At 42.1% G+C, this 27,525-nt stretch overlaps 1 protein-coding gene across 1 annotated transcript in view; it reads right to left on the minus strand.

Moving 5' to 3' along the window:
- The window catches only part of glceb (glucuronic acid epimerase b), a gene marked incomplete in the record, with an annotated part of 90,814 nt that extends 70,089 nt beyond the window's left edge, over window positions 1–20,725 (minus strand). The window contains 1 exon segment of the mRNA XM_055921706.1: window positions 20,513–20,725.
- Window positions 20,726–27,525: the final 6,800 nt, after the last annotated feature.

Raw genomic sequence — 27,525 nt, forward strand, 5'->3', positions numbered from 1 at the left:
TTTCGATCTAAAAGATAAAACACATGAAATGAACATCTTGGTTCCAGCGAGACGTGTTCAAAGATCTCTCTTGATGTTCTTTGATGTGCAGCCTTGTAATTGAAAGCACATCCAAATCTTTTCTCCTCAGTGGCAACAAGGTAACAATCATTACCAAAGTAACAATCATTACCAAGGTAACAAATGATCAGCTAGCCCTGGTGTTTCTCTTCCTCAAAGGAAGGGATGCTACCGTTAGCAAACCCTGGCCACTGCCGTTAGCCCACCCTGGCCACTGCCGTTAGACCACCGCCGTTAGCCCACCCTGGCCACTGCCATTAGCCCACCCTGGCCTATGGCTTCCCAACATGTTACAGCCTATAACTAGGCAACATGCAATACAAGCAAGCACTTTCCAGGGTGTGTACACTCTGAACAGGCGCTCAAAGAAAACCTGCAAAGGAGAGATCACTTCCCTTCATACTTTTATCTCTGGACTGTCAAGTTTACAAAGACCTAGTTGGGGAAAAAGCCAACCAACTACCCTCTGTTTCTTACAGAATAACACCAATAATGTTTGCCCTTCAAAACATCCTTCCCCACTCCATTCTATTATTATCCTTGTCATAAACACCAACCATCCTTTACAAGTCATTTCTTTTTCAGAATAGTCCAATCTCAGGAGAGAGAGTTAAATAATTTCAAATCAAATTGTATTGGTCACATACACATGGTTAGCAGATACTATTGCGAGTGTAGCAAAATGAATGTGCTTCTAGTTCCGACAGTGCAGCATAATAGATTATAAAATGAAATAGTGCAAAGTTTCCTAAGGACTAGAAGCGAGGCAACCCTCTGCCGGCGCCATCTTTAGGTTGGATACATATTGTGAAGAAAACAAAGCTGTTACAGAGCATTGGCCCGACTTCTCAGCACATGAGATCTGATGATAGTGGTGACAGGTCTTACATGGGGCCAATGGAGCTGAAGACATCACAGCATTTTGAGCAGTGTGAAAACAAACGTGTGAGGTGTGTGTGTGTGTGTGTGTACTGAATGTGCACGGTTTAGACAGGTTGGTTGTTTAGCAACAAAACCAGATGGGGTACGGGGCCAAACCAGACGGGGTAAGAGGGCTAAACTAGACGGGGGTCGAAACAGACGGGGTCAAACCAGACTGTCATAAACATAACGCTCCTGCCTACTATCCAATTAAAGCCATGTTGACAATATCCCACCACTGTTTAGCCACCATTGGCTTAAAAAGCCAAACATAACAATACCTGGCAAATAATTTCCAGCAATATTGCCATCTGGTGCACGTGTTTGTCCACCACTCTGTATTTAGCCTGTTAGAGGTGCTAATGATATCGGTCTTGTGAGTAGAGTAGACAAAGACTTTCCCCAAAAACATTAAATGAAAATGTTAATTGCAGATTAGGCTTACCTGACAGAACTATAAATCATTATTTGATTACATTGGGAGTCCATTGTTTTGCAAACTATGCCATGACATGTGCTGCAGCAGTATGCCTACCAGCAGAAACAGAAATCGCTAGACTGACACATTTATCTTTCTAGATGGACAACTAAAGGGGAATTAGACAAATTAAAAATGTGTTAAGCATTGAAATGTACTCAGAACATATGGCTAGGAGATATGATTTTATGTCTATCAAAATTTGACGGTATTGTATGTTTCTCAATAATAAAAGTTCTAGATTTGCTTTTTCAGTAGTTCATAACCTCAGCGTGATAAGACAAATTGTGATTTCAAAATGGGGCTTTATCCATTTATACTGTTCAATCCAACAACAAAAAATCCATAATTTTCACACTGTGCCATGCAGCATGATATGGACATGAAAATATAGGCCTAGTTAATTGGTGAACTGTTGGTATCATGAAAATATAATGATTATTCTCATTCTAAAGTTGGAATATATTGGGCAGCACCTTGAATACATTGCTGTTTGACAATGAATTAATAAACCAGGGAGGAATTATTGACAAGGTAGGAACCAAATGTGTTGGTCGGTCAAATGCGGTATACCCCCGGCCCTATCAGAATATCAATCAGTTGTTTCTCTACGAATATTGTAATAGAGTCGAATAAATATATCCAGAAACCAGATATTTTAATACAGAAAACAGCATATGGGAAAATGTCCTGACAAATACTTTTAAATCAACCATTATTTGATCAGGTATATTTCACAGAAAACACATATCTTGTACACCAAGGACCTGGAGACAAGTTGCAGTGTAGAGGAGAAGCTATAAAATAAATAAGTAATACTAATCATTTATTTAAAAAATTAAGTAGCTCTCATGCTAGAAAAAGGTTACAGACCCCTGGCTTAGATCGTTTTCTAAATATATTTGACATGTCAATAAATGCATTAGCACAATGAGCACTTCTCAAATATATTGTTACAGCTGTGGGTTAGCTAGTGAATTTGCCACATTAGCATAGACGTCAGTAAAAACACCTCAAAACAAGACATTGCATCAAGCACAAGATAAAACTAGCTGAAACAAGCCACCTACGATTCCCCACATGCCAGGATTTATTTTCCTCTCCCTCTTCCTTGTTGCTAGCCCTCTGCACATCCAGAATCACAACACACTGACTTCTGCCCCATTGAAGCGTGCACATCGTTTTCCTGACGTTGTCAACTAACCCGTCTATAACCAACTGTGGAACAATACCGTTCATTTAAGTCCTCCCAAAAAGACAACGTTTCAGGAGGTGCGATCCCCACACCACGTAAAGAGGATGAGGAAAGGTGGCCAGCTGATTGGTTCGGTTCCATTCCTCTGTGTGCTCTGCATCAAATCGGATGACCAACGGTGGCTCGACCACAAAGTGCTTCATCAGTCTGGGGACCCACCTCGCCTCAAAGGCTGTTGAGGGAGGGGCTGTTGTGGAGGATGTGATGGAAGAGCTAAAGAAAGTGCTGATGATGGAGGAGCTGGCCTGTCCACGGCCAAAGAAAACAGACTTACTGCGTCTCCAGGGCCAAGGTTGCTCTTATCTGTCCAAAGGGGAAAACTTCATTTGCAAGCCCAATCATGTGTGAGTGTGACTCGAGGCATCCAGGGAGGGAAGTCATTTTATCCTGGGAGAGGAGGAAGTCAGACAGCCAGTTTGTATCCAGGCACTGGCTTGTAAAGGCAGCTATTAGAACTATTTAACGAGGCATCCTTTCAGACTCTACGGTGGGAGTGGGTGGTGCTCATGATGGTGGAGGGAAAATGGCTGCCCAGGGACATTTTATTATACTGGCTCCATGTGTTATCAAATGGATGGAAAATAATTGCGTCGTTATTCATACTTATGAAGCCCTACCGCTGTCCTTCCTATGACACCGGTCATATTTGCATACGCGCTTTCCTCGCTTAGGAGAAACATCAAGGAGTCACTGCAAATAGAGCCAACAACCTTCTGATAATGACTATCCTAACACTTATTGATATTGAGCAATGGTCTGCATATGTAAAGTATTAGTAGTTTAGTGATGAGCTAAAATGTCATTAAAATATAGGCCTACATGTCAAATAAAGTTCAACCAATGATATTAAAACACAAGACACTAAGCAACGTTTACAATCAGTGATGCCTTCTCAGGATGTTCAGCATTCCGTTAAGGATTTAACACAGGCACGTACAGGCTAATAGACAGTGTGTGTGGAGGATCACAAGGCTATATCTGCTGAGGAGAGGAGGGCCGCCATGTGGTTTAGGCATAAGCACTCTTCCACGCTGTTTCTGGATGACTGGCGCTTTTTAATATATCGCCCCTGACAACATGCTGCATGGAGGGTGCGAAAGGTCGAGGCAGGAGTTCCCGGTGGTAGGAAGTGAGCTAAAGGACTGGGGAGGATCTGTCGCTATCACTACCATGCACTAGGGATGTGACAAATGGAAAAACACAGGTCTGTAGTGATGCCTCTAGCAGTGCCTGAGACCGCAGTGCCACTCAGGAGACCCAAAGTGTGATTTTAAACCTAATCCTAACCTCAATCACACTGCTAGCCTAACCTTAAATGAAAACAAAAAAAAGCACATTGTAGTTTATGAATTTTCATGATATAGCCAATTATGACTTTGCCATCTAGTTGAAACACTAGTTCTCTAGTTGAAACAAGTGAGTGTTTGTATTCTCAGAGGTACGACAACTAATCCTTCTACATTCCAAAAACACTGACTCTTAGGAGTCGATTCAGAAATGGGAATCTGTAAGGAGTCAAGGAATAAATTATTTTGGAGTCGACTCTCCACCACCACGTCATCGTTAACAGTAGGGAAAACGGCAGAGAGAGGCAGGCAACGACAGGCAACGTCCTGTTTGGCAACACTGAGAAGTTAAATGAGAAGGAAATGCAGCAAACTTTGCACGGTGGAATTGAGGTAGAGTAATGCTCAACAATCTGAAAGGACGACACCCCAAAAATTGAAAAATAAATCCCCATTCGTCACATCCCTGGTGCACGGTAGTGATTGCGACAGATCCTCCCCATTCGTACATGGTAGCAATAGTTCACCGACTGTGCTACGGTAAAAACTTTTTGGGTTAGGTATTTTTTACGTTTTAACATTAACGTCCCTACAATGCACGACCTCTCCAGACACCCGCCTCAACAGGCTAACAGCAGCAGCCATTTACAGATAGCCTACTGTATCCACTTGATGCCATGGTTGTCATTTTACAAGATAACAGGCAACATTGACATGGAGACCATTTCAAATGACAATGAAAGCTTTTCCTTTTCTACGATGGCTGGTCCAGGTATCATTTCAATCTGAGCATGAATAGAGAATGATGGAGCATGTGTAGGTCTAGACCCACTCCTCCCATTGGCTGTTGTCTAGACACAGTCCTCCCATTGACTGTTGTCTAGACCTTTTTCCACATTTTGTTACATTACAGCCTTATTCTAAAATCGATTAAAAAAAAACATTCCTCAATACAAACACACAATACCCCATAATTACTAAGCAAAAGATGGTTAGAAATGTTTGCAAATGTATTAAACACTGAAATATTACCTTTACATAAATATGCAGACCCTTTACTCAGTACTTTTTTTAAACACATTTGGCAGCGATTAGACTCGAGTCTAATTGGGTATGACGCTACAAGCTTGGCACACCTGTATTTGGGGAGTTTTTCCCATTCTACTTGAGGGGCGGCAGCGTAGCCTAGTGGTTAGAGCGTTGGACTAGTAACTGGAAGGTTGCAAGTTCAAATCCCCGAGCTGACAAGGTACAAATCTGTCGTTCTGCCCCTGAACAGGCAGTTAACCCACTGTTCCTAGGCCGTCATTGAAAATAAGAACTTGTTCTTAACTGACTTGCCTAGTTAAATAATGGTAAAAAATTAAAAAATAAAAATAAAAATCCTCTCAAGCTCTGTCGGGTTGGATGGGGAGCGTCGCTGCACAGCTATTTTCAGGTCTCTCCAGAGATGTTCGAGCGGGTTCAAGTCCGGGCAATGGCACTGAAGAACATTGAGACTTGTCTGTGTGCTTAAGGTCATTGTCCTGTTGGAAGGTGAACCTTTGCCCCAGTCTGAGGTCCTGAGCGCTCTGGAACAGATTTTCATCAAGGATCTCTGTACTTTGCTAAGTTAATCTTTCCCTTGATCCTGATTTATCTCCCAGTCCTTGCAGCTGAAAAACATCCCCACAGCATGAGGCTGCCACCACCATGCTTCACCGGATGGATGGTGTCAGGTTTCCTCTAGATGTGATGCTTGCAATTCAGGCCAAAGAGTTCAATCTTGGTTTCATCAGACCAGAGAATCTTGTTTCTCCTGGTATGAGAGTCCTTTAGGTCCCTTTTGGCAAACTCCAAGTGGGCTGTCATGTGCATTTTAGTGAGGAGTGGCTTCCGTCTAGCCACTCTACCATAAAGGCCTGAATGGTGGAGTGCTTTAGAGATGGTTGTCCTTCTGGAAGGTTGTCCCATCTCCACAGAGGAACTCTGGAGCTCTGTCAGAGTGACCATCAGGTTCTTGGTCTCCTCCCTGACCAAGGCCCTTGTCCCCCTATTGCTCAGTTTGGCCGGACACTAGGAATTGTCTTGGTGGTTCCAAACTTCTTCCTGTCCCTCAACACAATCCTTTCTCAGAGTTCTATGGACAATTCCTTCGACCACATGGCTTGGTTTTTGCTCTGACATGCACTGTCAACTGTTGAACCTTATATAGACAGGTGTGTGCCTTTCCAAATCATGTCAAATCAATTGAATTTACCACAGGTCGACTCCAATCAAGTTGTAGAAACATCAAGGATTATCAATGGAAACAGGATGCACCAGAGGTCAATTTTGAGTTTCATAGCAAAGGGTCTGAATACATAAGGTATTTCTGTGTTCTAGTTTTAATACACTAGCAAACATTTCTGAAAACCTGGTTTTCACTTTATCATTATGGGGTATTGTGCATAGATTGTGTAAATTATATATTATTCTCATCAATTTCAGAAAAGGGCTCTGACGTAACAAAATGCGGAAAACGTCAAGGGGTCTGAATACTTTCCCAAAGCACTGTACTCCTCCCATTGGCTGTTGTCAAAACAGCAACAATACCAAGAACAGGCAAGACAAACATGGTTTTCCACTTTTAATGCCAACAACCGTTCTACGCTCCAATCCATTCTCCCATCATTGTTTGAACAACTGAAAGACAGAAAATGGAGCTCAAAACGGAGTGAAAACAAAGGGAAGGCTCTCAGCCAGTTAGTATGACATTAGGGTCATATGGACCTCAGTTGACACTCCGGAACACCCCTCTATACATTCAGCTGAATGGGCTCCATGGACTCCTAAACAGACGGTGCCAGTGCCTGAGAGGACCATCCTGGCAAGGCAGCAGTGTGACTCCACAGGCCAACACCACAGTGTGTGTCTGTGTGGGCGTGTGTCCATAGCCACTACTCCTCATGCCAGTGTCTGTCATAGCAGACCACAGGACAACAGGGAGAGCTGCAAGCTTTCCATTGGCTCAGCAGCAGCAGCCAACCAGATATTCCCAATCCTCAGAGAGAGCACCCCCACCTTAGTCCCTGTGAGCCTGTCTGGACATTCAGGCTATTGCACAAACACTGGCATCGACCAGGAAGTCTGGCCCCGAAGGCAGCACAGACATTGTTCTGAAAGCCCCCTCCATTCACTACTGGCCATAATGAGAGTACAGTGAATAATAGGATGGGAGCACAACTCCATCTCTGTTGGTCTTGGTGCCGGGGTGCTGAAGCCAGCTCTTTGTTGATGTGGCTGCCGGGGCTGCCGGGGAAGGGGGGCGTCTGAGGATTAGAGCACCCCGGGTCGGGGAGCATTAGTGCCGTCTGGTTTAGGACTGTGAACTGGGTCATGGTCAACGGTGCCCTGAGGGGCCCCAGCGAGGGGGTTAACCGTCAGGCTCACAGTCCCACAGATTGCTGTCTGTAGGGGGTAGTCTCCATGCTGTGGTAACAGTGACACCACATTTCCAAGAGCCAGTACTCAGTCAGAAAAAAACAGCATTCGGGGAAACAAGTGATGTTCAAAAAGAGGAAATAGTCTGTCTTAAAGTTGTGTAATACTTTGTATTTCACCAAGACCCATGATGAGAGCAAAATGAGCAATGTCCACATTTAGGCTACTCCATGGTAATATTTAGGAAGATAACATACAGCACTGTTATAAAAAGGAACCATTCAGTACAAAATATATAGAAATGATTGGACAGCTGTTTGAATTAATGAGGCATTCAATGATGCATGGTCACCATCACACTGAATCAGCTGACTATGCGATGTTGCACCATGTCATCAACAGCCCCATTTTTTTTTTTTAAATCACCAAGCGCTGTTCAAAAATGTTAAACAGCGTGAATCAGCCATTAAATGAACATTAAAATGTGATATGAATGCCCATTGAGTACTCAGAAACCACTCAGAAAACAGAAGTCTGTGGGTGAAAGTGTCTAGTTTCTCAAGCACTTATTTTCTCTCAGATGAGACAATAATAGCCAGGCCCTTCCTGACATCTCTTGGCTCCCAGAAGCTCTGCTGTCGTTCCGGGGTGACAAAGTGGCCCTAAAGCAAAAGGGCCTCAACAGAAAGACCATTGTACAATGAAGTGACGAGATGGGGAGTCATCCATGCACACTTGAAATCAGGACATGGGACTAACTTCCACAGTTTGAATGCAGACTTGCATACTTCAGTTAAAAACAGAGCACACTGGAGACATCATGAGCACTTTAAAATACTTCCCCTAGTCTTTTCTGCATCAGTCATGTATTTATTAACTACTGTTCTACACACTATTGGAAACTGGAGCCATGTGTCATGGAGACGCATCAAATTAACTATCAATAGGGATTGTCACACCCCCATTGTGACTCAACAAATGAACTGACCGGGGAACTCTTATGGAAACCATCCACAGCAAACAGATCTCGCCTCTTGCTAAACTCCACCCCCTCAAAAGTATCCATTCCTCAAGAACTAGGTAAACTTTGCACCGTTAACCCTGTTTGTCTGTGTTGCCCTTTTCAAACCAGCAACACAGGCAGCGTATTGATTGCGAGGGCACCCTAAAACCTTTGCTGGCTTTCAGGTTTTATCGATCTCTCAAAATGACTCCAATCCATTAGAGCGTTTATATTCATGGCTCCTTTTGGTTCTTGCAAAGTACAGAAAACTTTGCACGTTTGTTTTACCACAACTGTGTTGAACTTTAATGGCAGGGCTGAATGAAGCACAGTAGGATGATCCATCTTAGCAGTCTTGCTGACAGCAATGTTAGTTAGCCAGCCAGTAACCCAGCCATCCAAATGACCGGAGTGACTTGTGTACCACAGGGCTGCAGGCTCCAGGAAGTGTCCAGCTAGGAGCCAAAGTAGGGCAGGGCCTTCCAGCACTACACTATTATTAGTCTCGATGGGGCGCCTGGCTTAACGCTCCACTCACGGTATCAGAGACTAAACCCCCTCGATGAGCCCACTCAAGTGACTGAAGCATTGGGGCAGATTATCAGTCTACCTATTAGTGTCTGCTTGACAGTGAGCCTATAAAAAAAAAGGCAGCCAAGGAACAGGCCAGTGACCCAACATTTTAGAGTACAGAGGTCCTGAGGCAACCAAATGAGACCCAGCTAGTTGGCCAGGCCTGCACAGGCCCACAGTCTTACCAGGAGTCGTATTCCTATTTTTTCAAAATCTCCTTTCAAGATGGCTAAAGGTCGTTTTGAAATTGTTCATGTAGTTAGAAATAAGATTAGCATTCCTGAAATATTATTTGGTCTGAGAAACTAAGCTAATTGATTACACCCAAATTGGTCCTTTTAATTTATAGGACTCAATAAATATAGTACCTAACATCCAATTTGGACCATAATTATTATAAGTCATGAAGATTCCAATAACATGATCAAAAGCCACCCATTTTGAACAGATCACAACATTTTATTTGTAACTTTGGGTAGAGAGCCATTTGCTTTCGCTCATGATGAAAATAAATTGTATGGTCTGAGATGGTGGGTGTTATGGCTTGCTGAATTTACATGGAACGACTCCTACGGACGCTCATTAAGAGGTGCTGCAGTAAAACAAAAAGACAGCAGAAAAGGCCTCATCTGAAAAACGGTGAAGACCAATTTACTTCTTCCCATTTCACTTCAGCTTCCTTTGTGCTCAAGACCTGTTCTCAGCCAAACTCCCTATTAAAAATTCCCTTTGCACCTTCCAGAATAATTAGTCCACTGAAATATCATATGCCTCTTAATCAAAGCACTTGGTGGGCCTTGGCAGACTCCCCAAAGCTTTAGCAAAAGTTAAAAGGAGAATGGGAGGGAAAGTTTTGCATCTTATCAAGGCACTGCAGGTGAGACTAGCGATTATCAAGACATACTGCTAAGTGCTAATTATGCGTGGACGAAGTTTGTTTCATTGGTTGTAAACTGTCGCTCTTGAAAGCAGGGTTGCTGATGAGTGTGTGTGTAGGTTATGGGTTGAAACGTTGAACTAGTGTAACTACCAAGACTGAAGTCACATGAGCCACAGATTACAGCTACAACGTTTCCATACAACCTTGACAATAAGAAGAGATTTAGGATGTTAGTAAAAACACTGCATCATTATTAGGCTACACTGCTGCTAGGTCCATCTCTAATTATACCTGGACTATTCCGAAGACTTGCCCTGAAAGACAGCCTTGACAGGGAGACTTTTACATTTCCAAGAGATTTGTGTTAATTCAATTTCAGAAATACATTACTGAGAAAGCTGTTATATTGTTAAAATTGGATATTTAAACCACTGCAGCATACTAAGTTGTATTATGTTGAAATAATGGTTTGGTTGTTTGCTAGATAAACTTGTCACTGATGACAATGACTTAGGGTCGACACCGTGTAGGTAAGCCTCACTGAAAACAAGCCGACGGAACACTTTGTTAAGAGCAAGAGTTAACATGGTCGTGGGTCCTTGAAACGCAATTTAGCCAGAAAACACGAAGGGAGAAGTTCAAGCACTGCCACGTCCCAAAAGGACATGACAGTTAGAGGATGTCCTAGTGTGCTCCAGTAGGGTATGAGCAGCACAGAGTGGCCGTCTGCCTGTATGCCTGGCCCCAGACACCCCACCTCTGATAACCTCCCACAAACCACCACAGGGCAGGACAAAGCCAAACGAGTGTCATAAAGCCACTCAGTCTTCTGAAGGACTCTGCTTTGATGGGCGGCAGGCAACAACCCCAGAGACAATGGCATCTCCTCATGGCACAGAAATGTTAACATTCCTTGAATACTTATTTCTTCAGCTGGCATAATTCAAAGCTCATAAAAGCAGCTCATTGTTGAGGGTTGCTTTCCAAAGCTACGGAACAGGAAGTAGAACTACCAAGACTCCTTCAAACAATAAAAGTGGAAAAAACAGAAGAAATGTGTTTATCTGTGGCAGGAAACTAGACGGTGCCGTCTCTCTTTAGGCTAATGCAAAGCAACTGATACAAAAGCCTCCCACACACACAATAATTAGCTTACTTTTTGACAGTCTGATAATCATCCCAACTTATCATTCATTAATTTAGCCAAGATGATAACTGCTCCCAATAGAACGGGGTGGTAAGCTGAGATAACATAAGCTTGTTCAAACCCAGAACTAATTTAGTTCATCATGCAAATTAGAGACACCAACATTTCCCTGAACACTGCATTCCCCCACACCATTTAGCCTACAGAACCTCGGTTCCTCACACATGTAGCCTAGTGCTCTGGCTAATGTTGCTTCCCACATCTGTTCAGACACTGGGGGCATTAACCACCTACTATTCCAGTTCTCAAGTAGTCTGAATAACACGACTGAAATAACAGCAACATTTAAAATAAAATAGACTACAAGCCAGGCCTTTAACATTGGGCCTGATGTAGTCCTAGCGACTAGCTAGCCTCACCTACATGTCTTAAACATGACTTTTCGGTTCACTTTTTTTACACCTTTATTTAACTAGGCAAGTAAGTTAAGAACAAATTCTTATTTTCAATGACAGCTTAGGAACAGTGGGTTAACTGCCTTGTTCAGGGGCAGAACGACAGATTTTTACCTTGTCAGCTCTGGGATTTGATCTTGCAACCTTTCGGTTACTAGTCCAACGCTCTAACCACAAGGTTACCTGCCGCCACTAAAGCACATCAAAAGGCCCATGTATTCCCAATGACTTTATAAAATAATTTAGCATTTTGCCCTGATGCGACCAAAGCCGAGCCCCTTGAGGAAAGAGATGGCTCCAGCAGCTGACTGGAGAAGTAGAGTTGAGGCCCTTTGTCCACTGTTTGTAAATTAGCTGGATCCTCTGGCTGCAATCAGCACCTGCCTCTCCAGCTACTGCACCCTTAATACAGGTCTACTTCACATAGCACAAGGAGCCACATAGGAAAAAAGCTTTGTAATTAACTGAACACTTTCACCTAGAACTAAAGATTCCTGTTGAATCAACTTACCACTGATGCTGCATTAAATCAAAGCTGTGAATTCATTTGTTTCTAAATAAATGCAGGAATTACAATTTAGTGTGTACGCAACATCCAACATATTGAAAGCCCTCCCTGAGAGGTGGAGCCAGGCTCAAGAGAATTAGCAAAACAGTCAATTCAGCACTATGCATAAGAGTTGTAAGACTTCTTGTAAGAACACAGAAACAATATCCACTCAGACCAATGTGGTCCAGAAGTTCATTCCACTGAAACAGCAGAGCTTGCAGACACCTGCTAAGAAAAACAGCTGTGGTTGACTATCCAGCTCTTGTGAAGACAGGCAGATCTTTTCCATATTCACATTTCAGACATAACCTGAATAAGCAATGAAGGGAAAGGCCTAAGCATTTCATTCAGGCAAATTCTTTCTAGAGCCATGCCTGACCTGAAGGGGAAGCAGCTGCAGCAAGTCCTGTAAACTGCTGAGGTGAAGTGACTTGATCAGACAACACTGCAAACTAGACAGGGCTGAGGCCAAAGCACTGAGAAAATGTAAAGTACGCTGAGTGCAAACTTGAACATAGTGAAAATACAGTGCAACTACCAGCCCGTTGACTGAACACTGAGGGTGTACCCACTTTAAGTTACAGTTTTAACAGAGGCCAAGTTGACTGAAAATGTTGTTTGATGCAAGAAACCACTTTACAAAATAAAATGCATTATTATTCCCATACCATTATTACAGAGAATCAAACAGTTACCCTCTGCCTGTTGGCCTAGCCTATTTCAAACCTCTCTCAAATACAGCACTGCCCCTTTAACTTGTTTGGGATAGGGGGTAGTATTTTCACTTTTGGATGAATAGCGTGCCCAGAGTGAACTGCCTCCTACTCAGTCCCAGATGCTAATATATGCATATTATTAGTATTGTATAGAAAACACTCTGAAGTTTCTAAAGCTGTTTGAATGATGTCTGTGGGTATAACAGAACTCATATGGCAGGCAAAAACCTGAGACAAAATCCAAACAGGAAGTGGGAAATCTGAGGTTTGTAGTTTTTGAACTCACCCCTATCGAATACACAGTCGGATATGCGTTATTTTACACTTCCTAAGGCTTCCACTAGATGTCAACCATCGTTTCAGGCTGCTCATGTGGGGGGGGGGGGGGGGGGGCTGTTTGACTAAGGGGTCTGCCTACAGCCTCGTTCTCAGTCACGCGCTTTCACTTGAGGTAGCTCTCGTGCCATTGCTTTTCTACAGACAATGGAATTCTCCGGTTGGAACATTATTGAACTTTTATGATAAAAACATCCTAAAGATTGATTCTAAACTTAGTTTGACATGTTTCTTCGACCTGTAATATAACTTTTTGAATGTTTTGTCCGAATGGACCAGATCGCACTTTTGGATTTGTTTATCAAACGCCCTAACAAAAGAAGCTATTGGACATAAATGGACATTATCGAACAAAACAAGCATTTATTGTGGAACTGCGATTCCTGGGAGTGCATTCTGATGAAGATCAAAGGTAAGTGAATATTTATAATGATATTTATGAATAATGTTGACTACCCAACATGGCGGATATTTCTCTGGCTGGTTTGGGCTCTGAGCGCCTTTCTCAGATTATGCTTTTTCCGTAAAGTTTTGGAACTACTGAACATAACACGCCAATGTAAAATAAGATTTTTGGATATAAATATGAACTTTACCGAACAAAACATACATGTATTGTGTAACATGAAATCCTATGAGTGTCATCTGATGAAGATCAAAGGTTAGTGATTCATTTTATCTCTATTTGTGCTTTTTGTGACTCCTCTTTGGCGGGAAAAATGGCTGCACTACGGGCTGAGTAGTGCATGTCAATGCAATAGAATCCTACTCCGATGCCTTCTGCCTATAGCAAATGTATTTTGTTTTGGGTAGTGTTGCATTGAAAGTGGCTAACATTGCGTTGAGTCGCTGAGATCTACCGCTTAGATTTATTAACATGACTTAAACGTAAGCCTATGCAACATTAATAACCAATTAAAAACAGTACTGTAGCAATAAGGTTTGTGCAGTAAACTATAGGCCCATTATCACTGCATACTGTCTTTGCTGCCAATGCATTGTTGTTGGAGACCTTTTTTAATATATTCAAGCAATAAGGCACAAGGTGGTGTTGCACAGTTTAAGTCGAAAGTTTACATACGCTTAGGTTGGAGTCATTAAAACTTTTATTCAACCACTCCACAAATTTCTCGTTTACAAACTGTAGTTTTGGCAAGTCGGGTAGGACATCTACCTTGTGCATGACACAAGTCATTTTTCCAACAATTGTTGACAGACAGGTTATTTCACTGTATCACAATTCCAGTGCGTCAGAAGTTTACATACACTAAGTTGACTGTGCCTTTAAACAGCTTGGAAAATTCCAGAAAATTATGTCATGGCTTTAGAAGCTTCTGATTGACTCAAATTTTGTCAATTAGCCTATTGGAGGTGTACCCGTGGATGAATTTCAAGGCCTACCTTCAAACTCAGTGCCTATGCTTGACATCATGGGAAAATCAGAAGAAATCAGCTGAGACTTCAGATTTTTTTTGTAGAACTCCACAAGTCTGGTTCATCCTTGGGAGCAATTTCCAAACGCCTGAAGGTACCAACAATTGTACGCAAGTATAAACACCATGGGACCACGCAGCCGTCATACCGCTCAGGAAGGAGATGCGTTCTGCCTCCTAGAGATGAACGTACTTTGCTGCGAAAAGTGCAAATCAAACACAGAACAATAGCTAAGGACCTTGTGAAGATGCTGGAGGAAACAGGTACAAAAGTATCTATATCCATAGGTAAAACGAGTCCTATATCCACATAACCTGAAAGACAGCTCAGCAAGGAAGAAGCCACTGCTCCAAAACCGCCACAAAAAAACAGACTACGGTTTGCAACTGCACATGGGGACAAAGATCATACTTTTTTTGAGAAATTTCCTCTGGTCTGCTGAAACAAAAATATAACTGTTTGACCATCATTATGTTTGGAGGAAAAAGGGGGGCGCTTGCAAGCCGAAGAACACCATCCCAACCGTGAAGCACGGGGGTAGCAGCATCATGTTGTGGGGGTGCTTTGCTGCAGAAGGGACTGGTGCACTTCACAAAACAGATGGCATCATGAGAAAGGTAAATTAGGTGGATATATTAAAGCAACATCTCAAGACATCAGTTAGGAAGTTAAAACTTGGTCGCAAATGGGTCTTCCAAATGGACAATGACCCCAAGCATACTTCAAAAGTTGTGGCAAAATGGCTTGAGGACAACAAAGTCAAGGTATTGGAGTGGCCATCACAAATCCCGACCTCAATCCCATAGAAAATGGGTGGGGAGAACTGAAAAAGCATGAGCAAACAAGGAGGCCTACAAACCCGACTCAGTTACACCAGCTCTGTCAGGAGGAATGGGTCAAAATACACCCAACTTAGTGGGAAGCTTGTGGAAGGCTACCCGAAACATTTGACCCAATTTAAACAATGTTACCAAATACTACTTGAGTATATGTAAACTTCTGACCCACTGGGAATGTAATGAAATAAATGACAGCTGAAATAAATCACTAATATTCTGACATTTCACATTCTTAAAATAAAGTGGTGATCCTAACTGACCTAAGACAGGGAATTTTTACTAGGATTAAAATGTCAGGAATTGTGAAAAACTGAATTTAAATGTATTTGGCCAAGGTGGAAGGTGTAACCAGTTTATACTAGCAATAAGGCACCTCGGAGGTTTGTGGTATATGGCCATTATACCACGGCTAAGGGCTGTTTTTATGCACAACGTGGAGTGCCTGCAGTCAGCCCTTAGCCGTGGTATATTGGCCATATACCACAAACCTCCGAGGTGCCTTATTGCTAGTATAAACTGGTTACCAATGGAATTAGAGCAGTAAAAATAAAAAAGTTGTCATACCCATGGTTTATGGTCTGATATACCACGGCTGTCAGCCAATCAGCATTCAGGGTTCGAACCACCCAGTTTACAATTCAAAAAACAGATGAGTGAGCATACATTTAAATAATTTGCTGATGGTGCCTGCATCTGATGGTCATTCTCAGCGGAGGGCGAGAGCAGCAGACTGAGGGTCCGCCTCTCAACACCCCTCCACTTTCCCTTTCCTACACTGACCAAAAAGAAACACCGTCTTCCAGCTGATGGCTAAACTCCAGTCGCACTGCATTATTTCTGCTTCATGCATATTCATGTTACTCCTATGAACAGAGAAAAATAAATTTTCCTTGATATTAAAAGACCCAAATAACACAAGCCTATAGATACACTTTCCTCCTCATTCATTACTGCTGCAGTGCTTGTTGTGGCGCTGAGTGGAAATAGGAAGAACACACATTTCATGGCTTATAAAAGTGTTGAATACAAAGTGTTGACATTGCTGAGTAAGAACTTAAACATGAACTCAGTCATAAAAACAGTATCTTTGCTGTACTCAGAGTCTCGTGGTTTTAAACAGTTTGAAATCTCACAGTATCAACTTTGCTGTAGCTTTCTTTAACGCCTGCGACGTTACTGCAGACACGGTCATCTGAGCCAACCGATTGGACAGCGGTAGGCCTTTAATGAACTTGATTTACTCTCTGGGCTCGCCGGGAAGGGAGAGTTTGTACCTTCAGACACATGAAATGGTTCAAAATGGCAACCGTTCCCCTACCCGGGTGCACCTACCGCCAAAAGCAGGAGACAAATAAAATTTTAAAAAATAGGAACAAGGATTTATCGTCGGGGTTTTTACAGAAATGTTTGACGGTCGACTAGGAATGCCTTGGAGATTGACCAATCGATCGATTGGTGACCACTGCTCTAGAAAGTTGAGTGAAGTTTAATCTCAAGCTACACTCTGCGGGCTGATATTTCTCCACTGCAGTCCCAGGGAGCTGCGCGTCTCATGACTACTGTGTGTGCGCGCACAGCTTAGAGGGAACATTGGCTGCAGCAGAAATCTCAAATGAAACTCTAAACCCAATGTGCCCATTATTCATCACATTTCCAGAAAAGATGTAGTCCCCAGGTCTTTTAAAAAGTGCTTATGAATGAAAAGGCATTTCCACTGATGAGTCTCTTTTGGAAGTCTGAATAGCAACTGATGCCCCGTTCCTTTGAGCATCAGCTAGCTCTGCACTTCAATCACAGAAAGAATAATTCAAGAAAGTACGACAAAATGTGCTGATAAAGGACACTCATTGGAGAGAGGACTTTGAAATGGGAAGGACACGTGAACTACAAAATCACAGTCGCTGACAAAAGTGCACACTGCCAAGGCCAAACCATTGTGGCTTTTTTGGCATATACAGTGCCTAGAGAATGTATTCACAAATATATACACACACATATATAAGGTGATTTTGTCGCCAAGTGTCTGTTGGAAAGCAGACTGAACACGGTTTTACTCTAGGATTTTGCCTCTGCTTAGCTCTATTCTGTTTCCATTTATCCTAAAACAACACCCTAGTCCTTGCCGATTAATATCATACCCATAACATGATGCAGCCACTACCATGCTGGAAAATATGAAGTGGTACTCAGTGATGTGTTGGATTTGCTACAAACATAGTGCCTTGTATTGAGGAAAAAGTTAATTTCTTTGCCACATTTTAGAGTTTTACTTTAGTGCATTATTGGAACTCAGATGCATGTTATGGAATATTTATATTCTATATAGTCGTCCTCCTTTTCACTCTGTCATTTAGGTTAGTATTGTGGAGTAACTACAATGTTGTTGATCCATCCTCAGTTTTCTCCTATCCCAGCCAATAAACTCTAACTGTTTTAAGGTCACCATTGGCCTCATGGTGAAATCCCTGAGCGGTTTCCTTCCTCTCCGGCAACTGAGTTTGGAAGGGAGCCTGGATCTTTGTAGTGACTGGGTGTATTGATACACCCTCCAAAACGTAATTATTAACTTCACCATGCGCAAAGGGATATTCAATGTCTGCTTTTTTTTGTATTACCCATCTACCAATAGGTGCTCTTCTTTGCGAAGCATTGGAAAACCTCCCTGGTCTTTGTGGTTGAATCTGTGTTCTGTGTTTGAAATTCACTGCTCTACAGAGGAACCTTACAGATAATTGTATGTGTGGGGTACAGAGCTGAGGCAGTCATTATAAAATAAATGTTAAACACTATTATTACACACAGAGTGAGTCCATGCAAATGTATGTGACTTGTTAATCTAATTTTTACTCCTGAACTTATTTAAGCTTGCCATAAGAAAAAGGTTGAATACTTGACTCAAGACATTTCAGATTTTTAAATTTGTGTAATATATATATATATATATATTTTTTTTTTTTTTAATTGAGATTGTGTGTCACTGGCCAACACACAATTATTTATATATACACAAATAATTCCACTTTGACATTATGGGGTATTGTGTGTTGGCCAGTGACACACAATGTCAAAGTGGAATTATTTGTGTATATATAAATAATTGTGTTGGCCAGTGACACACAATCTCAATTTAATCCATTTAAAATTCAGGCTGTAACAAAAAAAAAGTGGAAAAAGTCAAATTGTGTTAATTTTGTGAAGGCATTAGGCTAGCTAGAGCGCACAGAGCAAAGACTGCTTCTCAGACCAGAGAGATGCAGTCACACAACAGCCAAGTGGGCTCAGCCAGAGCACACAAAAGCCCCAGAAAGTCACTGTATCCAAGACTGCAGAAACAGTTTGACAGGACAAAGTGAAGCTGGATGAACCTCCTTTAATTAGTGAAGAGGCTGGATAGAATAGAATTGACTGGGGTGTGTGACAGTTTTTTCTTGTTTTAAAGATCAGGGGTGCCAAACATACAGCCCTCTGGGCAAAATGAGTTTGACACCCCTGTTTCAGGTTGTTTTCACACTTGGTCCCTTTCAGACAATTTTGGTGAACGCAATGCTGTTTGCAAAAAAATATTGTACAGTGTGAACATTCCAAAGGAACTCAGACCCCTCAAAAGAGCCCTCGAAGCGAACCGAAACCATCTTGAGAGGTGGCCCGAGCTCGGTTCGCTTGACTTTTTTGGGATAATGTGAACAAAAATCTCCCCAGGATTACATGTCGTTATTCCGGCACCACACACTAGACTACTGCAACATCGTTTTCCCTGACATAACCCCTCACATTAGAGCCACAAAAGAGAGATGTGCAGGTTTGTGGAATTTTTTTGTTGCTATTTTGAATATTGATTAGCTATTGTCAAGAACGCACATGGAGTTTAGTTCAGATTTTTTTTTTTTTTGCAATATGTAATCTATAGGCTAAGAGAGCTTCATAGACTTTATTTGATTGTGGGGTTTGAATAGTGTCAGGAGATAATATACTGTATTTGGTGAGAATCACAAACTAGGGTACAACATTTATTCTAACTCTCAAAAGCGGCAATACCAAACATTGGGTTAACAATTTTCAATGACAGCATTATGTAATCTGGAGTTATTCTTCTGCTATATATTCTGTTACCATAATATTTGCATGTGAATAGTGTCTTCTGATTAAAATCATTATGTCTCATCAACAAAGTAGGTATATCTAGCTGTCCAATAACACATTCTGATTGAATGGCTTTCCTGCAGAGTGCATTGAATGAATATTGGAAAAAGATATTGGGTCCCTTCTAAACATAGCAATGTGACTCGGACAACAAAATAGGTGAACTGGCAAAAATAGTTTAGTCCTCATTCAAATGCAAGGGCAGTGTGAACACAAAGTGAAGTGAGTTATTTTGATTTTTTTGGGCAATCCCCAGGGTTCGCTTTAAAGATGACTGTGTGAAGACACCCGTAGATGAATTTGACTAGTTTTATACTATGGTAACATTGCCAAACTCTAAAACTGGACTGAGGAGTGTAACACCTACTTTGATTGTGGTTGGGTTGGTTGATTATACAGACAGGATAACTCAAGTGTTAATGTTGTACTATCTGGTAGTTAGAAATAGTTAGCTAGTTTACTCGCCTAAACTCAGTAGTTCAGAGTTGAACGCATGAGAGACTGGCCACGTAGCAGGAGCTTGCTAGAATGTCAAGAGGGCATGAACACTGCTAAGGTACCCAAATGTGGCTTTCCTTCTTTTCTTTATCCCTTTACACTGAACAACATACCTAGTCAGTGTTTTTGTGCAACTTGCAAAACATATAGCTAGCTAGCTAACGTTACCCGCTGTGGCTGTACGAGTGTGTCTACCAGAAGAAGCCAACGTAGCTGCCAGCTGATGTCTTAAAACATTGCTGGCTGGTCCACTACTGTAACGTTAGCCTGCCAGCTAGCTCCCTAGCTAACTTGTAAATGTAACTTCAATACATCCTATCAAATACAATGATAGCTAACTAGCTAGCTACTTAGCTAGCAAACAAGCTAGTACGGCAAATATAGCGACGGAAATGGCTCTACTGTCTGAACAACATATGACGGTTGTCCTAACTAGCAGCTGGCTGTGTATGTGGAGAATGGAAAATTATTGCAAACAGACGTTAGCGTTACATGGTCAATAATAAACATCAGAGAATGCTGAAAGACGTGTGACTTACCTCCGACAAAAGCTCAATAAATGTCCTGTTCAGATATAGTGCTGAATATCCAGGGATGCTGAAATCAATGACTTCAGTGCAGGTTAGGTAGATAGCTGGCTTCTCTCTGAATGTTCCTTTTCACAAGAGGCAGTATACCTTACCTTCGCGCAACATTTAATGTGGACACAATCGCGCATCTGCTTCTCACTGCTAGCACTCTGACACCGCGAGACACTACGAGAGGGTGGAGATTTGACGAACCAGTGAGAGGCTCCGGTGAGAAAGGCAATGGCCAATGAAATCGAAGATTGTCGTTTATTTCTGTTATATGTCGTTTATGTCTGTTATTTTAACTAAATGGGATAAAAGTATGTTTCATTCAATATGCTTCAAAGCAAAAACAGTTGTGAAAACATAAATTGTGATCATATATGGCCCTCAGTTTAAAATGATCTGGTAAGGAGGTTTTGATTCATTATGACTACAGCTATATGCTACAAGGTATATTGTGGAATGTGGATGGATACTACAACTCTGTATGAAAATGAGCAGAGGTGGGATGGCTACCTGCTATCCAGAGACCAAGATCTAGTCTGTTGTATTCAGTCACCAACATTGAATTTCTGCAGAATTAGACTAAACTTATATTGAACCCTCTCAAGTGGCATTGTAATATGAGTTCTGATGTTGTGTGATATGAGTTCTGATGTTGTGATATGAGTTCTCATGTTGTGTGATATGAGTTCTCATGTTGTGTGATATGAGTTCTGATGCTGTGATATGAGTTCTCATGTTGTGTGATATGAGTTGTCATGTTGTGTAATATGAGTTCTGATGTTGTGATATGAGTTCTCATGTTGTGTGATATGAGTTCTGATGTTGTGATATGAGTTCTCATGTTGTGTGATATGAGTTCTCATGTTGTGTGATATGAGTTCTGATGTTGTGATATGAGTTCTCGTGTTGTGTGATATGAGTTCTCATGTTGCTCTTTTTTGTACTGTTTTAATTTGAGAAGAAAAAAAGTCTTGAGTCATCCCTGTTCAACATAGGCTGTGACCTGGCTGAAAACGTACAACACATTTGATTTCATGACAGCAGTACCAGAATCCCATTTTTTTTTTAAAGTTCACTAGACCAATGTTTAAGTGTGTCCTTCTACTCTGTTTGTGTACAACCGGGCTGGGAGCTCTACTCATTAACCTGTGAAACAGCGAGGTAATTGTGGTATTTTCAGACATATTTACTCCAGATGAAACATTCACAATGTAAAATGCATTAAGCAAATCAATAACAAATGTATTTTTGTTTACTGCAGATTAGGGGACTTTGTGTGTGTCTCTGTGTGTGTAGACTACAGGCTATAATTAAGCTAATGAAGCAGGTTCTCATAAGAGCATGACTTCTTGCATTATAAACAACAAGATTTCTGGATCTGTGGTGGTGCTCAGTCATGGCAAATGCAGGTTACAAATGCTTTGTTAATGTATCATTACGTGCTATGCCTAATAGATCGATCAATAGAATTGTAATCATGTGGAAAATGTTTATAAACAGTAAACATCATAGACAGGGTTAGGCTGCATCGTACACCCACCACCCTTAAAAACACACAGCCGTTTGTAATTCCAAAATGATACATTTTATTCACAAAACAACAACCTTTTGGAGGCCTTTGTCAAGCTCTTTCTCATATTCATCAGTTTATACAGTATCCTTTGATCATGCTCCCCTACTCACCTCCATACATTATTCACTATGTTCCTGTGAGCTGGAGTCTTTTCAGCCCCCCCCGGTGAAAGGGTTCCTGACCTGCGATGAAGAGCTTCACTTGCATGCTGGGTAATGAGCTTTGGCCATGTGTATGGCTGGTCATGCTGTTTGGATGTGTCAGTGGGGTCAGTGTCCTGGTGACTCTGCTAAGTGAGGAAAGGAAACAGGCTGCAGGCTACAGGGTGCTGTGGGTGTTATAGGAATAACATGCCAATAGGATGCACCATTTACAAGAGTGGCTTTTTAATGGTCAGCCGAATAATCAAGTGGGCGTCAAAGATAGTAGTGTTGTGTATTTGTTGTCTGGATCAATGTTATTTTCAGTGTGTGTGTGTGTGTCATTTTGTCTGTGTGTGTATATGTGAGTGTGTGTGTGTATGTGTATGTGTATGTGTGTGTGTTTGTGTGGGAAATGTAATTTTGTCTGTGTGTGTGTGTGTGTGCTATCCCACAGGAGTGCCTGTCCATCTGGAGGAGGAGACAGTCTCTCAGAAGAAGACAGTCTTTCAGAAGTAAACAGTCTCTCAGAAGTAAACAGTCTCTCGGGATGTGTGTGTGTGTAAATTCCCATGTGTACATGTGCAACATTTTGGAAGTGTGTTTGAATGCTCCCTGGAAGCTTGTTGACAAAAAAGCTAAAATTGGGATGATGGAAATCTGGACCCAAGATGCCAGGGGTGCGTTCAGTTCGGTTCAACATTTGCTAATTACTTGAAGGTTTGTACTGAATGACACATTTCCCCAAAACAATGTGCAATATGGTTGTGACCATTTTAAAACACTAAACCTGTGCAGCACATACACAGTCGTTCTCTGGGTCACCATAACCACAACATTCTTCAACTGGTCGTTCAGCACACCGTTCTTCAACTGGTCGTTCAGCACGCCGTTCTTCAACTGGGCGTTCAGCGCACCGTTCTTCAACTGGGCGTTCAGTAAACCGTTCTTCAACTGGGCGTTCAGCGCACCGTTCTTCAACTGGGCGTTCAGCGCACCGTTCTTCAACTGGTCGTTCAGCACACCGTTCTTCAACTGGTCGTTCAACACACCGTTCTTCAACTGGTCGTTCAGCGCACCGTTCTTCAACTGGTCGTTCAGCGCACCGTTCTTCAACTGGGTGTTCAGCACACAGTTCTTCAACTGGGCGTTCAGCACACAGTTCTTCAACTGGGCGTTCAGCACACAGTTCTTCAACTGGGCGTTCAGCACACCGTTCTTCAACTGGTCGTTCAGCACACCGTTCTTCAACTGGTCGTTCAACACACCGTTCTTCAACTGGTCGTTCAGCGCACCGTTCTTCAACTGTGTGTTCAGCGCACCGTTCTTCAACTGTGTGTTCAGCACACCGTTCTTCAACTGGGTGTTCAGCGCACCGTTCTTCAACTGTGTGTTCAGCACACAGTTCTTCAACTGGTCGTTCAACACACCGTTCTTCAACTGGTTGTTCAGTAAACCGTTCTTCAACTGGTCGTACAGCACACCATTTTTCAACTGGGCGTTCAGCGCACCGTTCTTCAACTGGGCGTTCAGTAAACCGTTCTTCAACTGGGCGTTCAGTAAACCGTTCTTCAACTGGTCGTACAGCACACCGTTCTTCAACTGGGCATTCAGCACACCGTTCTTCAACTGGGCGTTCAGCACACCGTTCTTCAACTGGGCGTTCAGCACACCGTTCTTCAACTGGTCGTTCAGCACACCGTTCTTCAACTGGTCGTTCAGCACACCGTTCTTCAACTGGTCGTTCAGCACACCGTTCTTCAACTGGTCGTTCAGCACACCGTTCTTCAACTGGTCGTTCAACACACCGTTCTTCAACTGGGTGTTCAGCACACTGTTATTCAACTGTGTGTTCGGTACAGTTTCCTTTGAATTCAACATTGCACACAGTTCTGTCAAACTGAACGCACACAGCTGTATAATAATGAGTATGTAACTTTGCACTAATACAGGGGAGAAAAACGACACAAGAGGAGGGCAGAAGGGATTAAGTAGGTCTATCTTGTTTTGGGAGAGGATGTGAGTGAAAGGTTGTTAAAACCACAGAGGACATTTCAGCACCTAATCACATTTCCTGGCAGCCACGTTCTCGATTCCCTCATCCAGGAACATGCAGAACGTTATTGAAATTAATAAGCTTAGTGTTTTTATCCCTGTCCCTATGCGCAGAGGCTGATGTCTGGCACTACCCAGGTAGCTGCCTCTAATGAAAAATATGCTCAAACACATGGTGGATATTATTCCATAGTAGTGTCAAAAAGCAGCATTCACAACACTGATAGGAGCTTTATATACACATCCAGCTTTACAGTACTTATAACTTCACTGCCAAAATTAGGAATTAGCGTCTTATTTTAAAAATTAAGATACTAGATGTGGACTGAAGAGGTTACATGCATATGCTCATACTACAGGTTTAGGCAAAAAATATGTTATTATTAGGTTGATCAAGGAAGTGAAGGTAACCTGCCTAAATGATTACCGCCCCGGAGCACTCTTGTTGGTAGCCATGAAGTGCCTTGAAAGGCTGGTCATGGCTCACATCAACAGCATCCTCCCAGATACACTAGACCCACTCCAATTCGCATACCACCCCAACAGATCCACAGATGGCGCAATCTCAATCGCACTCCACACTGCCCTTTCCCACCTGGATAAAAGGAACACCTATGTGAGAATACTGTTCATTGACTACAGCTCAACGTTCAACACCATAGTGCCCACGAAGCTCATCATTAAGCTAAGGATCCTGGGACTAAACACCTCCCTCTGCAACTGGATCCTGGACTTCTTGACGGGCCGCCCCCAGGTGGTAAGGGTAGGCAACAACACGTCTGCCACGCTGATCCTCAACACAGGGGCCCCTCAGGGGTGTGTACTTAGTCCCCTCCTGTACTCCCTGTTCACCCACGACTGTGTGGCCAAACACAACTCCAACACCATCAATAAGTTTGCTGACGACACAACAGTGGTAGGCCTGATCACCAACAACGATGAGACAGCCTATAAGGAGGAGGTCAGAGAACTGGCAGTGTGGTGCCAGGACAACAACCTCTCCCTCGATGTGAGCAAGACAAAGGAGCTGATCGTGGACTACAGGAAAAGGCGGGCCGAACAGGCCCCCATTAACATCAACAGGGCTGTAGTGGAGCGAGTCAAGAGTTTCAAGTTCCTCTGTGTCCACATCACCAACAAACTATCATGGTCCAAACATACCAAGACAGTCATGAAGAGGGCACAACAAAACCTTTTCCCCCTCAGGAGACTGAAAAGATTTGGCATGAGTCCCCAGATCCTCAAAGAGTTATACAGCTGCGCCATCGAGAGCAGCCTGACCGGTTGCATCACCGCCTGGTATGGCAACTGCTCGGTATCTGACCGTAAGGCACTTCAGAGGTTTGTGCGTACAGCTCAGTACATCACTGGGGCCAAGCTTCCTGCCATCCAGGACCTATATAATAGGTGGTGTTTATTATCTATGCATTGTCACTTCACTCCTACTTACATGTACAAATTACCTCGACTAACCTGGACCCCCACACATTGACTCGGTACCTGCACCCCCTGCATACAGCCTCATTATTGTTATTTTATTGTGTTACTTTTTATTATTTTTGACTTGTTAAATATTTTCTTAATAACCTTTTCTCAATAGGGGGTGCTGTTTGCACTTTGTAAAAATTTCATTCCCAAATTAAACTGCCTCGTACTCAATTCTTGCTCGTACAATATGCATATTATTATTACTATTGGATAGAAAACACTCTCTAGTTTCTAAAACCGTTTGAATTATATCTGTGAGTAAAACAGAACTCGAGTTGGAGCAATCTTCCTGTCAGCAAGTGAGAAATCTGAAATGAGCCAGGCTGTTCTGAGGTCGGTTTATTAATTTGCATGTCTTCTATTGGTTGAGATGCACTGCATACGCCTTCCCCTGGATGTCAGCAAATAGTGAGAATTGGAATGGAGTTGCTAGGCAGATCTGAGGCCATATAAATGGGCTGGGAACGTGGGGTCCTCTCTTTCCTTCATTCGCCATGACGCAAGACAGAATTCAGGATGGCGTTCTAGAAAGCTCCCGTTATAGCACTTAGATATATCCGGCTCTGATTTTATTCGATATAGGTGTTAAAGACATCATAATGTTGTTATTTTAAACCGAGTTATATCAGTTTATGTCAGTATATTGCGATTTTCGGATATTTATTTGTGCTGCGTTCTAGTGAGTTGGGCACGTCTGGGCCACATGGCTAATGTTTACTGCTAATTCCAAAGTTGAAGGCGACAATCTACAACCGAGCAACGATTCTTTTGGACAAAGGACAACTTGCCCAAGATTCTGATGGGAGCTCATCAAAAAGTAAGAACTATTTATGATGTTAATTCGTTGTTCTATTGAAAAATGTAAAACTCATATTCCGCCATTAATTTCGGTGCGGTCTCGCTTTAACGCACGCTGTATGTCGTAGTAACGTTAATTTTACAAATCTAACACAGCGGTTGCATTAAGAACTAAGGTATCTTTCATTTGCTGTCCAACCTGCATTTTTTAGTCAAGTTTATGATTAGTTACTGATTAGATTAGGTGCCTCCCCCAAGATTTCTCCCGACATATTGTTGGCAGCTTGGCTACTATTCTCATTGCATAACCACGATTTGTGCCGCTAAATATGCACATTTTCGAACAAACTCTATATGTATTGTGTAATATGATGTTATAGGACTGTCATCTGAAGAAGTTTGAGAAGGTTAGTGAAAAAATTAATATCTTTTGCTGGTTTATTCGTTATCGCTATTGTTGGCTTGAATCAATGCTGTTGTGTGGTTGGCTTTGTAGTAAGCTAATATAATGCTATATTGTGTTTTCGCTGTAAAACACTTAAAAAATCTGAAATATTGGCTGGATTCACAAGATCTTTGTCTTTCATTTGTTGTATGCTGTGTATTTTTCATAAATGTTTTATGATGAGTATTTAGGTAATTCACGTTGGTCTCTGTAGTTATTCTAGTTGCTTTGGTGAGAGTTGTGATGGTGGCTGCAATGGTAAACTATGATTTATACCTGAAATATGCACATTTTTCTAACAAAACATATGCTATACAATAAATATGTTATCAGACTGTCATCTGATGAAGTCGTTTCTTGGTTAGTGACTATTTATATCTTTATTTGGTCGAAATTGTGATAGCTACCTATGCAGGAAAAAAATGGTGGGAAAAAAAAGTTGTGTCTTTTGCTATCGTGGTTACCTAATAGATTT

The sequence above is a fragment of the Salvelinus fontinalis genome, chromosome 4, assembly GCF_029448725.1.
Source record: "Salvelinus fontinalis isolate EN_2023a chromosome 4, ASM2944872v1, whole genome shotgun sequence".
In the NCBI taxonomy this organism is placed as follows: Eukaryota; Metazoa; Chordata; class Actinopteri; order Salmoniformes; family Salmonidae; genus Salvelinus; species Salvelinus fontinalis.